Genomic DNA, 18153 nt, shown 5'->3' on the forward strand with positions numbered 1-18153 from the left:
ATATATACATACATACATACATACATGTATGTATAAATAGGGCTTAAGGGTAAAGCATAGGAAGTAGTGGTGGTCCGTGTTTGGTCAGACGAGTTAATCCACGTTCGAACTCTTTCACCTCCCCCTTTTTGCACAAATCCAACATACAACTAACCAACCAACCATCCAACCAACCAACCAACCAACCAACAAACCCACCACCACCACCACCACCTACCCCCTTCCCCAATGCATTTTCCTTCCTTCTTTCCACGAAGTTAATCCCCACGTTTGCGCATCGTTCACACTTTCCTACCCCCCTCCCCACTCCTCCTCTTCTTCTACTACTTCACGCCTATCCTTATCGTATTAATTCAACCTCCCCTTCCCCTTCTGCTACCATCCCCCCCCGCCTCGTCACCACCCCCCTTTCTCTTTCTTCCTTTCTTCCTTTCTTTCTTTCTTTCTCCGATTAACTTCGACACGGATGGTGGAACCGATTTATACTTCGAAGACTTTCTAACGAAAGTGCAAGTATTTTCTTCGGATACAAGCAACCAGACACCAACCATGTTGTTATAACCAAGAGAAATAACGAGTTTAGGCGCGTAACACGCCTCAAGACGCGACTTTCGCGCATTTTCCGCGGCTTCCTAACTGGAAAGGGGTGGAGGACGAGGAGGAGGTCGTCGAACGCTTCCTGGGGGGATGGGAAGAGAAGGGAAGGAAATGGGGGCTCTATTTCTATCTTTTTTTTCTCTTTTTTTTCTCTTTTTTTTGTTTTTATAAGTATTCGTTCGAATTTCTATTTACGTTTGATTTATTTTTGTCATTTTTTTATTTATATTGTTTGTATTATTTATGTGTGCGTGGGTGTAGCAGTGTGTTGGGATATTTGTATTTTTATTTGTATATATTTTTGTAATAAAATTTAATTTTATTTTTATCCTAATTTACTCAGTATATATACATACATATATAATAATATATTATTATATATATTAAAATAATAAATAAATATATATTGAAATACTATAATATTAATTATATTATTGATAATATAATTATATAATATAATAATTAATATATTATTGTTCGAGCATTATGGTAATCGAACATACGTCAATTTTATTATCTCTACGAATAAAAAAAAAAGAAAAAAAGGAATAAAAAAAAAATACTAAACTCATGGGCAACACTTTAACGAGTGAAGATAAAAATGAAAGGACGAAATATAAGTTACCATCACTACCATCACAATCAACCTACCATCATCATAACCGAGGTCTCACTTATATCACCGTTTACCAAATCGTAACCTTGACCTTCGTCTCAGTTAGCGCGACCATATTGATGCTATAAAAAAAAAAAAAAAAAAAAAAAACCATATTCTCTAGTATTCGAATAATGGTGACACCCAAGCCCCGGAGGCGTTTTTAAAACCGAAGGTCTTTTTCACCAATCACAAAGAGAGAAAGAGAAGGTGAAAAGATTTCTCAGCAGGTAAATATATATTATGCGTTCGTGACATAATTTACACTCACAGACAAAATCTAAAATATTATCGAAAAATATTATTCAATAATTCAGTAAATGTTTGTTGTTTTTTCTTTTGCAAAAATAATGTCGAAATTAACAATAATCAAACAATAATATTCATCTGACATATTAGGGTAATATGTTAATACGTTTTATTTCAATAATAAATCGAAAAGAAAATTTATCTGCCATATTATATTTTTTCTTTTTGATTCAATGTTTTTCACAGTATATACTTAATAATTTTATTTTAATATTATAATTAATATTCTAATATTAATATATAATAATGATTAATCGATACAAAATTCGTCGTCAACGAATATTTTAATACTTTAATATACCTATCATTAATAAATATTTATAAATAAGATACATATTTTTTATGTTAAAAACCTTGAAGAATAATCTTGATGCAATACTATAAAAAAAAAAAATACAAAGAAAATAAGAAAGAAAAAAACCAAGAAATTTGTCATACCATTGAAAAGAAAATCAAGAAAATTACACCCCCCCATAATAATAAAGAAAAAAGAAAAGCAAGAAGTGAAGAAAAATGACATCTTTTCTAGTCGAATTTATTTCAACAATTAATTGTCTTCTTCGTAAGGTAAAACTTCGTAAAACAAATTCTTTTACTTTCTCTCTCTCTCTCTCTCTCTCTCTCTCTCTCTCTCTCTCTCTCTCTCTTTAATAAATATACTTTTTCAACAAGACTTAAATTCGCTGAGCAATAAATTTCCAAAAGCTCGTTACGCAGAAAGCTTTTTTATCACCTCACATCCCCCTGTCACTCCTTATGACACGAAGCATCAAAGCGACCAACCAACCAACCAACCAACCATCCAACCATCCAACTAACCAACCAACCAACCAACCAAACGGAATAAAGAAGAATGAATCGTATGAACTGATAGCATAGTTTGCACTCGCATTAAATCTCTGTCGTGTAAACGAGATTTACCTGTATGCGTGCATATCACTGTATATGAGAAAGGAACCTAAAAAGAAAAAAGAAAAAAAACAAGAAAGATAGAAAGAGAGAGAGAGAAAAAGAGAGATTGGATTCAACATGTAAAAGAGTAAATGCATACACTTATATATCGTGTCATGTTCATACTAAGTTTAATAAACTTTCACTCTACACTGCACTGAACTGCACTGAACTGCACTGCACTACACTGCCCTGTGCACACACTCACTCACTCACTCACTCACTCACTCACTCTCTCTCTTTCTTTCTTTCTATCTTTTTTTATTTCTATCTTTTTTTTTTTTTTCTTTCTTTTGCTTTGTTCTCAAGTCATAAATTCGGTAACTTCCACTTCACCTCCTCGTCCTCCCCCTCCTTCTACACCTCCTTAATGATCGTCCCTCTCCTTCAACTACTCGGGACGATCACTTACGCGAAAACTTATTGCAGGATGCACCAACAGGAAGAAGTAATGGATTCTAACGTATAAATAAATGCATCTCCCTTGAAAGAAAAGAGAGAGAGAGAGAGTGTGTGTGAGTGTGTGTTTCTCACTCTTCTTCAACTTTGTGATATTCTACGTTCTATGCGTGTTTTATATATTCAATGTATATTCAACGTATATAAATATTTGTGTGTGCATATGTTTGTATGTGTATGAATATTGCGTGGGATGTAGGAGCCATTACTGAAGTAGATAGAGAAGTGTTAGAAGAACGCAATGAATTTAACGAGGTTAACAAAAAAAAAAAAAAAAAATCCTCTTTCACCTCTTCCCCTAATCCATAAGGCTTCACACAATGCATTGATCTTTGTCTTTGCATTGATATATGTGTGTAGTGTTTTCTCTCCCCACTCTCTCTCTCTCTCTCACTCTCTCATTCTCTCACTCTCCTATTCTTTATCTATCTATTTATTTTAGTTTTTTTTTATTTTATATAAATGTGTTTGAATATACGATGCATACTATGTGAACATTATAACGTAGGTAGTGGTAATTATATATTTTGTATGATTATTTAACTTTAAATGATTTTTATTTTTCATTTTTAAGAGTATAATTATTTATATTAATTTATAAAATTATCAATTTGAATATAAATTTAGTTATATAATTATTTGTTTAATTAATATTGTGTTTAAATATATATATATATATATATATATATATATATATATATATATATATATCAATTACTTTTAATTTAAATTTATAATATACGTGTGTCGAAATTTTGTTATTTAAATATTCATGTACTTATATATAATAAAATAATAAAATAAATAAAATAAATAATAAACAAACTTTATATATATACGTAGATAGGTTGATAAGTTTTGAGCTTATACAAATGTTCTATTTATTTAATAAACGTTAAGTAGCATGTGCATAATAAACTTCGTTCTTACGTGCATACATACATCATACATAGATACACACACACAGATACAAAAAAAAATGCATAAATTTATTTATAATACTACTCGTGTTTTATCTGGCCAATTGACAAAATTTAATGTACGAACACGTAATGAAACATATAGAAATAAAAATATGAATGAAATAAAAGACAGTATATATTGTAATTGTAATAATTTACATAAAACGTATCTTGTGGTTCTTGTTTTTTTTTTTCTTATTCGTTCGAATATTTGTACGTATAAAAAAAAAAAAAAAAAAAAGAGAGAAAAAAGAAAAGAAATATGAAAACACTTGGATCGATTAAAAAACGATAGTAGTAGTAAAGGAGTAAAGACGTGAGACAGTTTTGTCTCCTCGTACGAGAATATCTAAATATAGCAAGGGTGTCCGATAAAAATACAACGTTCTAAAGTTCGTTCTATAGTCGTGACTATTATTATTATTATCTTTTAACGCGGGAAGAAAAGTCACGTTGGAGAGAGGAAAAAAAAAACAAAAAGAAAAAAGAAAAATAATAGAAAAATCGAGATTAGATTTTTTTTTTTTTTCCAATAAACCTTTCGAGTTATCCGAAGGGTAAGTGAGTAAGTAAGTAAGTAAAAAAAAAAATAAAAAAGAAAGAAAAAAAAAGCACCATACAACTGTTTTCTATCGATGTGTATTTTTATGGATTTAAAAAAAAAAAAAAACAACAAATTAAACTTTCCAGTACTTTTTCTTTTTATTGTCTAGACTCAAGACTTTTCAACCTATCATCTTATAACAAATATCGAAAAAAAAAAAAAGAAGAAGAAAAAACAAATATTTCTCAAAATTAATGTATATAAGTAGTATTGAAAAAAAAACAAAAGAATAAGAAAAAAACATTTGTAAAATAAATCTAAATGTTTGTTATGCAATTTGTATTTTTTTGTTGTCGTGGCTCTTTTCAACTCACCCTCTTTTAACAAATATGGAAACAAAAGTATTTTACAAAATTAATTTATGTAGTATTGAAACAAACAAAAAAACATTGGAAAAATAAATATAAATATTATGCAATTTGTACGTATCACCCTAACATATAACTTGATATTAGTATATTTATATATATATATATATATATGTGTGTGTGTGTATAAGATGATCGATTCTCCGTTTAAGTAAATATTCCTTGAAACTCGACAAATGGTCCCATCGTTTAAGGACATACTCTCACTTTTCACCTTCCATTGGTGACGAAGTATAAGAGAAATCAGTAAAATCTATCATTGCAAATTCTCTATGCAATATTTTCTCTATATATCATCTTCTATATATTATTTATATTTTAATCTTATATTCTTGTCAATGTATATTTAACATAATAATTATACTTATTCATTTATAAATATATGAATAATAAAAAGAAGAAGAAGACAAAATTAAAAGAAAAGAAAACAATATTCGTATCACCATTTGTCACGTGTCAATTTAAAAAAACATTAATTTCTATCAATTAGAAAATAATAATAAAATAATCCTTAATAAAAAGATAAATAAGAAAGTAAATAATCTTAAAAAAAAAATAAAATAAAATAAAAAAATATATATTTCTACGTGAAATATAATTTAAAAAAAAAAAAAAAGAGAAAAAAATTATTTTAAAATAACAAATTAATTATCAATTTTTGTTTTGTATAATTGTCAATGTTTACACGTTCACAAATGGTTAAAAAAAAAAAAAAAAAGAATGGAATAAGATTATTATTATAATTAGTATAGAATTTACATTATTAATTACACTAATATCCGTAGATAATATTCCGTGTAGTTATGATTATTCATTTATTAAATAATAATCTCATCTGATTTGCAATTACAACGACACATTTTTTTATTTTCTTCGTTTTTCCTTCTACTTTCTTACCACCAATCAACAATTTAACCTTTTAATGTATCTAGTGACGGGGCTAGTGGCCAATATTTGGGCCAATGTTAAAGTCAGCAGCTATGACGATTGCCTAATGCTCGCTCGAGTGCTTCGATAATCAACACGAATGAGTAAGAGAGAAATAGAGAAAAAGAGAGAGAGAGAGAAATAGAGAAAAAGAGAAAAAGAGAGAGAGAGAGAGAGAGAGAGATAAACCATTTTCTACAATACAAGGCAATATTTAATCAATATCTACAATTATCGTTTCAAACTAATAATAATTAAATTAGTAATTAAATATTATCTATAGATCCTAGTTTTGTTTATCTTTTTCTTTTTTTTTTTTTTTGTAACATTTATACCGATAACGATGACAGTGACACGAATAGTAAAATAATTCAATTAATTGTTATATTATTTGTTGTATTATCATTGAAATTGTAAAATTAATGTTTTTCAAATTTTATCACGTAATTTTACCACACACGTTAATTTATGAAATTAATGAAATAATTTATTTTTACCACGCGTTAAATGATTAAAATAGTAAAACATTTAGTATTAATTATAATTAATGAGATAAAAATTTATCTGAAAAATTATTATAAAATTATTATTATTTGGCACTTGAAACATTTGTCTCTTATCCAACCAATTCGCACTTCACTTTCGTATTTTGTATTTTTAGGCCACACTAAACTTCGCTTTTGGCATTCACATCCAAACAATTTTTAGTTTTGTTAATCATATTTATTACAAATAACATTACATTAAACTTCTTCTTCTTCCTTCCTTCCTTCCTTCCTTCTTTAAACTAAGATAATAATAATTAAAAGAAAAGACAAAGAATAAAAAGAAGAAGAAGAAGAAGAAGAAGAAGAAGAAAAAAAAAAAAACTTTCCCTTCCGATAAAACGAGGATAACACCATACTGCCTTGAATTCGCACGGTATATTAAAATTCTTGGCACGAGTCCGACTTGTTTCTTTCATTCTTTCACATTTCCTTTAGTTTAGTTTAGTTTAGTTTAGTTTAGTTTCATTTCTATCGAATCCAGTTCCAAGATGTTTATCGTTTGGCCCTGCCTGTTAAATTACATCTTTATATCTACAAATACAAAACACGAATACGATTTATGTGATTGCTACTTGAATTAATACTCATTCGAACACATATATAAACATATAGATATACATATAAACGTCGTAGTAAAGTAAAATGATAATTTGTATTATAAACTCAAAAAATATGACTATATATTCATAAACGTTTATATATATATATATATATATATATATATATATATATATATATATATATATATATATATATCAATATGTGTTGCGTGTTTTTGTTGTAAATGATAATTTGTATAAATGCAAAAATATGCATATACATTCACAAACACTTATGTGTTATAATATATATATAATTATAGTATATTATAGTATACTCTTATAATATAGTAATTTATAATATAAGTTATATATTATAGTATACTTATAATATGGTAACTTATAATATAGTAACTTATAATAGAGTTATATACATATATTATAGTATACTTATAATATAGTAACTTTTATAATAGTTATATATATATATATTATAGTATACTTATAATATGGTAACTTATAATTTTAGTTATATTGATATATATAATATGATATAATCATATCAATGTGTATTTGTGCTATGCATTCATTGAATGTAAAAATCAAATTGGATTCTCTCATAGTTTTGTCGTAGTTATAGTTTTGTAGTATTTGATGCTAGTTGTTGTTGTGTTGTTGTTGTTGTTGTTGTTGTTGTTGTTGTGGTGTGCACGTAGCTCGCGGCAAAGACAAGAGAACACGAGCGCATTCGTTCAGTCTTAATGTCCGTGCTTGGTGACCCGTGGTGCAAACTAAACCCAACGGAGAAAGTTGCCGGATACTTTCTCGTAGCTCCGTGCTTGCTGCCTCCTTGCACACCAACAAGAATACGATGCAATCGTTTTAAACGGTCTCCTGTATCGAAGAACCCAAGTAAGTACTACCTTCTCTACTTCTATTCAACTTCAAGTAGAAGTAAGAGTTTTCTTTTCATCTGTGTAGAACCGTACAATACTTTATTTCTCTTTTAACCTTTTGTTTTCTATTTCTTTTACTACTTTTTTGTTTTATTTAATTTGATTTTTTATCGATAATTTATTGTATTGGAATTGTTATGAATTAAAATAACATTTTAATTTTGTTTATTCATTGATTCGATAACAATATTGTGTATTATTTGATTTTTGTTTCTCTTTTTTTGGGTAGGTTTCTTTCAATTGTTTTATTATTAATTAATTTCTAATGAATTTATTGTAATTAATTTGGAAATAATTTTACACGCAATTTATAAAGTTTGAAATTTTTCTATATATATATATATATATATATATCTTTATACTTCAAAAAAGGACTATTTGTAATATAATAATACACAATATATTGTAATATATATTAATTTAATATTTTTTATTATTATATTTATTATTATATTATATTAATTTATTATTATTTAATGTATTATATATTATATATATAAACTGATAAATATTCAAAACCTATTTAATTAAACCATGGATAAAATAAGAAACCAAACAAAAAAAAAACAAAACAAAAATCATTCTATCGAATACTTATATCGAATAAATTATAATAACCGATTCAAATTAAAATCCTATACAATTGACTATAAAACGAATTAAACGTAAACGTAAACGTGTATAAAATACAATCTCCTCCCCCTTAACAAAAAATAATTAAAAGAAAAAATACAACATATACACATACATATACCTACACACACATATATATAAGAGAGAGTGGAGTTTGAGAGAGTTTGATGTTTTATAAAAATGTCGGACCATTCTTAGCGTGTCTCCTCTCTCTCTCTATCTATCTATCTATCTATCTATCTACCTATCCCTTTCTCTCCCTTTCTCTCCCTTTCTCTCTCTCTTTCTTTCTCTCTTGAGAGTAAAGCATTAAAGGCTCTTCGCGGACCAGCGACTTGATTTACTCGTTCGAGGGAACGAACTCGCCCGGCACTTACGCTTTGCTAAGGTATAAGCCATACACCTCTCTCTCTCTCTCTCTCTTTTACTCTCTCATTCTCTCACATATATATATATATATACATATACATACACTCTTTTTCTCATTCTTTCTCTCACTCGTTCGTTCACTCACTTACTCACTTACTCTTTCATTCTTTTTTGCCTGTCTATCTTTCTCTTTTGTTCTCTCTCTCTCTCTCTCTCTCTCTTTCACTCTTTTTCTCTTTCTATTTCTTTCTAAGGTTCTATGTATAACCACGCTATTATGCTCGCAGGTAGACCGCTCTCGCGCATAGTCGTCGTAGGAAAATCTTGGTCCTCCCACGCCTCTTCGTTAACTTATTCATGGGCATAGCCCGCGGTGGACCATGATGAATCGAAGTCTCTCCACATTCTCTATCTCTATTTCTTTTTTTTTTTTCTTTTCTTTTCTTTTCTTTTCTTTTCTTTTCATTCTGTTCTTTTTCTTCTTATTTTTCTTTTCTCACTCTCCTTCTTCTATCACTTTTCATAAAGAATAAGGAAAAATTCTCTACACTAGTTTTACTTTTTATCTTAATACTCTCGAACATAATATGTACATTGTTAAACATTACTGATTATAATGAAATATTCAAACAAATAAACGAAATAAGTTAATTGTATGTTTTCATGTATGTTTTCAGACAAAATTGTAATCCTATTTAAATATACAATAAATGAAATCATTTCTATCATCTATCATATTTATCATAGTTTAAAAACTCTTCAAGAGTATTACTGTTACTCTACTTAAGGATTGATTGCAATTGAAACAAAATAAGTTGCATGTATCATTTTAAAGAAAATTGTAATCTAATATAAAATAAACAATGAATCCATTTCATTCATCCAATTCCATCATCTCTCATATTTATCACAGTTAGAAACTCTTACAGAACTATTATATATACTGTTATTCTACTTAACAATTAATCGTAATGAAATATATTTAACAAAACCAAAATTTCTCAATGATAACAATGCAACAACGACAACAACAACAACACAACAACAACCATCCCTCCCTTCCTCCCATCCAAAACATAAAAATTATATTATAATTTATTTCTAATTACTCGACCTAGTTTAGATATAGAATAGGACACTAAGAGAAAGCACGTAAATCTTAACATGCACATTTTCTCTCCTCTCTCTCCTTCTCTCTCTCTCTCTCTCTCTCTTTCTCTTTCTCATGAATAAATTAAAAAGAAAATGATATCACCTGAATCAAAAGTATGTTGGATAAAAAAAGATCATTCGTCATGAGCACACACACACACACACACACACACAGAAAAATAAATTAAAATGAAGAAATATGTGGTTTTAAGTAAAAATGTATGAAATAAAAATAATAGAAGATTAGGGTGGAGTATCCTAAGATTGGTTTGTAAGCATTCGTCTTCTTCTTCTTCATCTTCTTCTTCCTCCTCTTCGTCTTCGTCTTCGTCTTCTTCTTCTTCTTCTTCTTCTGGGCAACGAAGCGTGACGTAGCATTCGTGCAATAAACTCCGTGTGACGTCACTCATTCGATGACGTGTGGTCAACCGCGGTCAATGCACCAGCCCGACGTTTCTTGCAGGGCACTATAATGCTCGGTTCACCGGCCACCTAGATGTGTGGGTTCGTTCACGTATACAATCACAACGACTACTACAACTACGACGACGAACTGCAACGCGATGCACGTGCGCGCGTTACACCGCAAAATACCGGGTGTCCGTAAAATATAACCCAACGTGTTCTACCTACATCTTGCAAATCTTTTAACTCTAATCCCTTCTCCCCCTTTCCTCCTACTCCTCTCTTTCTCTCTCTCTCTCTCTCTTTTCTATCTCATTCATCTTGTAATACTTTAATTATAATCCCTACTTGTATTCTAAACATTTCCTTTCGTCCATTTTTTTTTCTTATTTATTTTTTTTTTAAGATAATATACCTCGACAAATATTTCATTAAAATAATTTAAACTGTTTCTTTTTTCTATTTTATTTTTATTAAATTACTATCATACTTAATTCCACTTGCATTAAGTATATTATTGAATAAAATATTCCAAAATAAAAAAAAAGTAAGTTTTTTAATTTCTTAAATAATTTATATATATATATATATAATTAATTTATTAGATTGAAACTTTTAATAAAATATCATTTTATTTTATTATAATATTAAATATATGTTTTATTAATAATATATTAATTTATTATAAATAAAGTTTTATTTTAAATTTAATAAAATATTATTTTCAAAAAAATAAAAAAAAAAACAAGGAAAATAGATTAAAAATTAAAACGTTTTGTTTTTTTTGCAATGATCAAAGACGAATCTATTTTAATTAAAAAAAAATAATAATAATAATAATAAATCTTCCCTTTCTTTTTACTCTACCAAAGAAAGAGAGTAAATGAAGAAAGAAAGGGAATAAAGGACATGAAAGTTTTGTTGTTGTCACGCAATCATCCACCTCTTCGTGGTCCTTTCCCCCTTCCTACCAACCCACCTACCATCCCCCCCATCGGAAAAGCGTACACCCACGCTTCTTCTTCGCCCACACTAACACACATACAGGTACATGTGTACATGTTATATGCATATATACACACAAATACATACACACGAGTTGGCACACTCCTTTTTTATCCAAAGGTATGGGCTATGTAGTACGAGAGAATAAGAAAGAAAGAGAGAGAGATAGATAGAAGTCGACTAGTAGTAGTAAAAGCAGGGAATTATCAGACAAGTAGAAAGGTCCACGGAGTGGTCGGCCGTGTCCTGATAATCAATGATCTCGCTCGTTCGGTTGCTCGTTCATTCGCGCGACCTCCTCCACCTCCTCCTCCTACACCTCCACCACCACCCCCTCCTTCTCGTAATAGTGCACGCTAACAGATGATTCTTTTTTATTTCTAATAACGTAGAAGAAAATTTAGAACAAAAATGAAAGAAAGAAAGAAAAAGGAAGATAAAAAATAATGGAAGAGAACAAAAAAAACATAAATAAAATTGGTGATGATCTCTGTAGTAATCTATTTTTAAAATATGCGGGGATATATGTGTTAATTTATTTTAATATATATATATATATATATATATATTGTTTGTTATTTATTGTATACATACTAGGGTACGTTTTAAACGTACGTTTATAACGTCACGTTTATAAAACTGTGAATTTTTTTCTTTTTACAAATTAAGAAAAATCTTTTTGGTATTAAATAAAAAGGAATTTTTAATCGATTAAAAAATTATTTTTCTTTAAGTTAGGCATCATTGATTTTTAATTTGATTTATATATTCATTCGTTAATAATAATCGTTTATAATATTTCTAATAATTGTAATTATGTATTGTATTTACTACACTTTATGAACTTTTTAATCGTTTTATTAAAAATTATTTTGTGGTTTCTTTTTTAAAAAAAAAAAGTTAACTGAATCGCGTAAAAATGTAGATTTATGTTTAAAATAAATTTATTAAACGAAAGATATTTTTATATTTTTTCACCTTTCTCTTTTATGTTTCTGATCATAATAACGTTCCTTCGTAACACTCGGAGATTAGTACGAGTAAAGAAATAAATAAAAAAAAAAAAAATAAAAAAATAAATAAATAAATAATTATATCAAAGTTTTATTTGTGTATATAATATAATATAAATGATACGAAGAGAGAAATGTGAGAGGATTATAAATATGAAAAGAGATAATATTTAATAACGATCATGCAAGAATTTAAAAAAGAGAAAAATAATCAATCGTACGAGTAACTCGGTAAACGATTTTAATAACGCTAATAAAATTATTATTATTATTATTATTATTATTATTATTATTATTATTATTATTAAATATAATTATTGTTGTTATTCGTTAACTTTATATTCTCTCTCACACTTCTTCCCACTCTCTCTCTTTCTCTTTCTCTTTTTCGAAATATAATAATCTTTTCTGCGTTAAACCGTATCAACGATTAATTATAAAATCAAATCATTCATTTCAATATATTAATTGTAATAAATACAAATCATTAATGAATATTAATTAAATAAATGTAATAAATTATATATATATTATTATTTATTAATTATTCATTTATAAATTAATAATAATTATATAATAATTTTATTATATATAATATATATAAAAATATTATATAATATAATTATATATTAAAATATTACATATATTATTATATTATTATATTATAATATTATATTATTAATTTATAAATGCATTGCCATTATTTTTTATTCATATACATATGCAATGCATTTATAAATTAATTTTATTAAAAATAATTAATATCAATAATATAATAAATGGGTATAATAAAACAATGAAACATAATTGAAACAATACTTGAACAGTACGTGTCGCTTATATAAAACACGTAATAATACAAACAATTCGCATAAGCGAGAATCCTTTCGAAATTTTCGTACATTTACAAACAGTTTGAACAAAAAACAAGGAAAAAAATAAGAGAGAGAGAGAGACACAGAGAGAGAGAGAGAAAGAGTGATGAACAATTTTTTGTTCAAAAAATTGTCTGAACGATATTCTAAAACGTTGGCAGATCTAATCGTCGGCAAAAGAAACAAAATAAGCTTAGACAAGCAACATTTTTACAACGATGAAAATTTAAACAACCAACACGTACGTCGTTTTTGTTCTCTTGCACATTTCACACACACATATTTCTTTTTATATTGAAAATATTCAAAATAAAATTACAAAAATTCCTAACAACTGACTCGATCGATTCGAAAATCGATAGAAATTACAACATTTGACAAAGTCGATAGAAAAAGAAGAAGAAGAAAAAATATATAATCATAGATAATCAATTATTTCCAAACGTTATCAACAGTTAAACATAAAATCAATCATACAAATCAATGAAAAACATTCCTAATTTTAATAAAAACCAATTACGTTTATAGATGAATTAAAATTATACATTTTATTAGATAAATTTTGTTCTTTATGCAAGATTACTTTTATAAGTAATTATTTTAAATAAATCAATTTTTTTTAATAAATTATTGTAATTTAAAATAATTACCCTTAAAAAATTACTTTCCCTCTTTATAAAAAAAAATAACTCAAGTTGATTGCAAAAGGTGGTAAATCAAATTGACACAAAATCTCGTTAATAGTTGACGAAGGGGATTTTAATTTTAAAAGAGTTCGAAATATTTGTCTTAAGAAAAAAATGGAAAAAATAATAATCATAATAATAATAATAATAATAAAGAGAAAGACTTTTTTAGTTTATAAGGCTAAGGTAGACCTTACAACGTGGACAAGAAGCAAGTCAAGTTGAGAGGCGCGGACGGGCGGTCAGAGACCCCGCAGGGACGGCGCAAACAGTACAGCATTACCCACTCGGTCGTTCTATCGCAACCTGGACCCAACAATGCTCAATAACCCTAACCGACAACCTCTCGCGGCACCTTTTATCCGATAACGTGGAAAAACCTCTCCTCTTACCCTTCTTAAACACTCTCTTCTTACCCTTCCTACCCTTTCCTCACACATTTCCCTCCCTTCCTTCCTTCCTTCCTTCCTTCCTTCATTCCTTCTTTCATTCCTTCATTCTGCACTCCCACTAAACTATTTATTTTATTTTAATTTTATCAGGAAACTAAAACACATTCGAAAATTTCCCATATGATTTTTATTTTTTTTTTTTTATTAGGAACGTTGAATACGAAAAATCGTGCGTACGATTTAACAAAAATTAAATCATAATTTTTCTTTTCATATTTTCTATATATATATGTATATATATTGTTTAACATTTGTTATTGTAATGTATTTTAATTCTCGAGTATAATAAAATCTATAATATTTTTTTTTTTTTTTATTTTATATCTTTCATTCCTTTTACCTCGGATATTAAAAATTACGCAAACTCGCGAAATGAAAATATGAAAATATTTCCATTTTAATATATTCTATGAAAGAAAATCTTACGATTTAATAAAAAAAAAAAACATTCAACATATATATTTTATTTATGTTATTTTAAATTTGTTTGAAATTTATACGAGAGAGAGAGAGAGAGAGAGAGAGAGAGAAAACTTTTTGTATTTTATTTAAAACAGCATTACACGAAATAATATATATATATATATATATATATATATATATATATATATATATATATATATCGAAATGATCATTTATAAACGAGATTCTCTATTATTTTTATTTCCGCAAAATAATTTTATGTATTTATATCAATTTAAAATGAAAAAATTAAAAAATACAATGTACGTTTGTTGATTACGAAATATAAATCTGTGGAATTTTATTATAAACGAGATACTCTCTCTCTCTCTCTCTCTCTCTCTCTCTCTCTCTCTCTTCTTGTCTCTCTCTTTACGTTTATTTTATTCGAATAATTGGTAACAAGTTTATACATGTAAAAATGTTTTAATTGAAATGCACGTTACGAAATACGTATTTGAAATTCCCCATACGGAAAGTTTAATATATTCGATTTAACTGTATGGAAAAACAAACTCGATGAAATTCTATCTATCCAACTATCTCTCTTCCTTTTCTCTCTCTCTCTCTCTCTCTCTCTCTCTCTCTCTCTTCTCTCTCTCTTTCTACTTGGACGAACGTAAAAGTGCTTTAATTTCGACGGGACTTTCTCTCGTGCATGGTACGTCATCGACGTCAGTACGAGCTGCGTCTTTTCTCGTGTGCATTACCATCCATATTACGAAAGAAATCGGTAAACACCAATTTTTTCCTAGATACAGAAGAACTTCCTTAAACCAAAAAAAAAAACAAAAACAAAAACAAAAACAGAGAAAAGGGAGAACTAAAGAAAGAGAGAGAGAGAGAGAGAGAGAAGTGAATAAAAACAAACACAAATTCGAGAGAGAAGAATAAGAGAAAAAAAAAAATCTAAGAAACGAACGAAAATGAGAGTAATTTGATGTGTATGATATTTAAATTGATACCATCCTCCCTTTTATTTTTTCCTATCAATAATTCCGATATCACGTGGTGATCCATACTAATTCGATTAACTAACGTTGAAGCTACAGAATTGGCGGGAAATCTTTCAAATTTTCTCTGACAAATTTTGTGTTTCTACAAAAGACTTGAACAAAATGTGAACGTTAACAAAAATAAAACTGTTTATCGTTATTATTATTATTATTATTCTTATATTAATTGCAATACTTGATGCAACGACGCGTCCTAGTCTCGCAATTTCACAGGGTCAACGATCCCTCTCTCCTCTCTCTCTTTCTCTCTCTTTCTCTCTCTCTCTTTCTTTCTTTCTCTACTCCTCCTCCTCCTCCTCCTCCTCCTCCACCTCCTCCTACCCCTCTCTCCACCCGTTTTATCCCTCACACGATTTCACCGAATTCTCGTAAAAAATTCTCTTGCGAAACTTACAAACTCCTTTCCTTTTTTCTCCTCTCTCTCTCTCTCTCTCTCTCTCTCTCTCTCTTTCTGTTTTTTTTTCTTTTTTCCCTCCAGAAGAGCACGCGTTTTCCGCTCGAAATAAATTCCAAACGGCGAATCTAAGAAACCGTAAGGGAAACCCAATATCATAAGGCGTAGACGGTTAGTACCCTAACTTCCTCTCTTTCTCTGTTTCTCTCGAAGTCGATCCACCTTCTGGTAACATTATCCACTGCCCCTTGGTACGTAACGAACAAACACACGCACACAAATATCCACGCACATGAACGCGTGTAACGTTGATATAATAATACACGTAAAAAGAAATTTTATATATTGTATATATAAAGATAAGTGTTTCGTTTGAAAAACAAAAACAAACAAAAAAAAATAATACACGTTTTATCAAACCTACGATATAATATCCTATAATAATAATAATAATAATAATAATCATTATTATTATTATAAAAATCGATCTAATCGGTAATATTACGATGTTTGATAAAAAGAAAATAAATAGATAGAAAAAAAAATTAATAAATAATAAATTTGTTATTTCACTCACCAATGAAGAATTCTTTCTGCCATTCGAATAGAAGGGGGATGATCCTCGATAATTGAAATCTTCTCTTTCTCTACTTTTGATTCCGTTTATCCACAAAAAAAGATATGCCAGAGATGAAATAAATGTTCCTGTTCTTCTTTGTAGTGTCCCTCTTGGTTATTGGTTGTTGGTTGTTGTTGAATTATCGATAGTACTCACGAATAGTAGTCACCAACTGACAAAACACTCACACACTATTAGATACACCGCCCTACTGTCGCAGGGATTCATGTTCTCATATTTTCTTTTATCCCTCTCATCTAATCGCGATACCGTTTACCACACAATGTATATATTATTTATACATATATATATATATATATATACGGTGAAGACGAAAAAAAACACGAGGAAGAAAGAAAGATACAAGTCAAATGATTAATACAAATTTGTAATCAAATATACTACCGTGTAGTATAGAAAAAAGAAAAGGAAAGTACGAATGAATGGAAGGAAAAAAATGAATGGATAAAGTGGAAAACTCGAATCGCGAGTTTAAAATCGGAATAGGAAGAACACACCACAGTCCGTCCCTGACAGTGTTCAAGCGCGCGAATGCGAATTCGAAATCCCCGTACGGAGTACTCCTCCTCACTCCTATCGCGAGTTAGGTGAACGAATATACCGGTGAGAGTATATGTTGTGTTGTTGTACATATATATATATATATATATGTATGTGTGTATATATATATGAGAGAGTAGGAGAAAGAGAAATAAAGAAAAAGAAAGAAGAGGACTGGTACGTTACGTATACATATACATATATATATATATATATATATATATATATATATATATATATATATATCTTCTATTAGTATATATGAGAAAGAGTAAGAAAGGGAAAAAGGTAAAGAGAAATAGAGAGAAATAGAGAAAGAAAGAAAGAAAGAGAGAGAGAGAAACTCGAAGCCGGCGGCACGTGGTCGTTCGCGATCGAAAACACTTTCGGGTTATACGACGTACATATACATATATATATATATATACATATATGTGAGTGTAGGTAAGTAAGTAAGCAAGCGAGCGAGCGAGCGAACGAACGAACGACTAAGAGTGCGATAGATAGATAGAGAGAGAAAGAGGGGGTTAAGGGAGAGGGAAATAACCCACGTTGTATATTTCGCGTCTTTCTCTCTCTCTAGATGCTCTGTGCTGCTTGTAATCGCGCGTCCGACTGAGCTCAGAACCGAGAACT

General features: G+C 28.7%; 1 protein-coding gene across 1 annotated transcript in view; it reads right to left on the reverse strand.

The window, feature by feature from the left end:
• Eip74EF (Ecdysone-induced protein E74) overlaps window positions 1-17239 on the reverse strand; it is a 198970-nt gene extending 181731 nt beyond the window's left edge. The window contains exon 1 of the mRNA XM_015327235.2: window positions 16915-17239. The gene's annotated coding sequence lies outside the window, so the exon portion shown is untranslated. The remainder of the gene's footprint in view (window positions 1-16914) is intronic.
• Window positions 17240-18153: the final 914 nt, after the last annotated feature.

This window comes from Polistes dominula, unplaced genomic scaffold (genome assembly GCF_049000335.1).
Source record: "Polistes dominula isolate Pdom_NZ unplaced genomic scaffold, Pdom_raw_medaka contig_23, whole genome shotgun sequence".
Taxonomy (NCBI): Eukaryota; Metazoa; Arthropoda; class Insecta; order Hymenoptera; family Vespidae; genus Polistes; species Polistes dominula.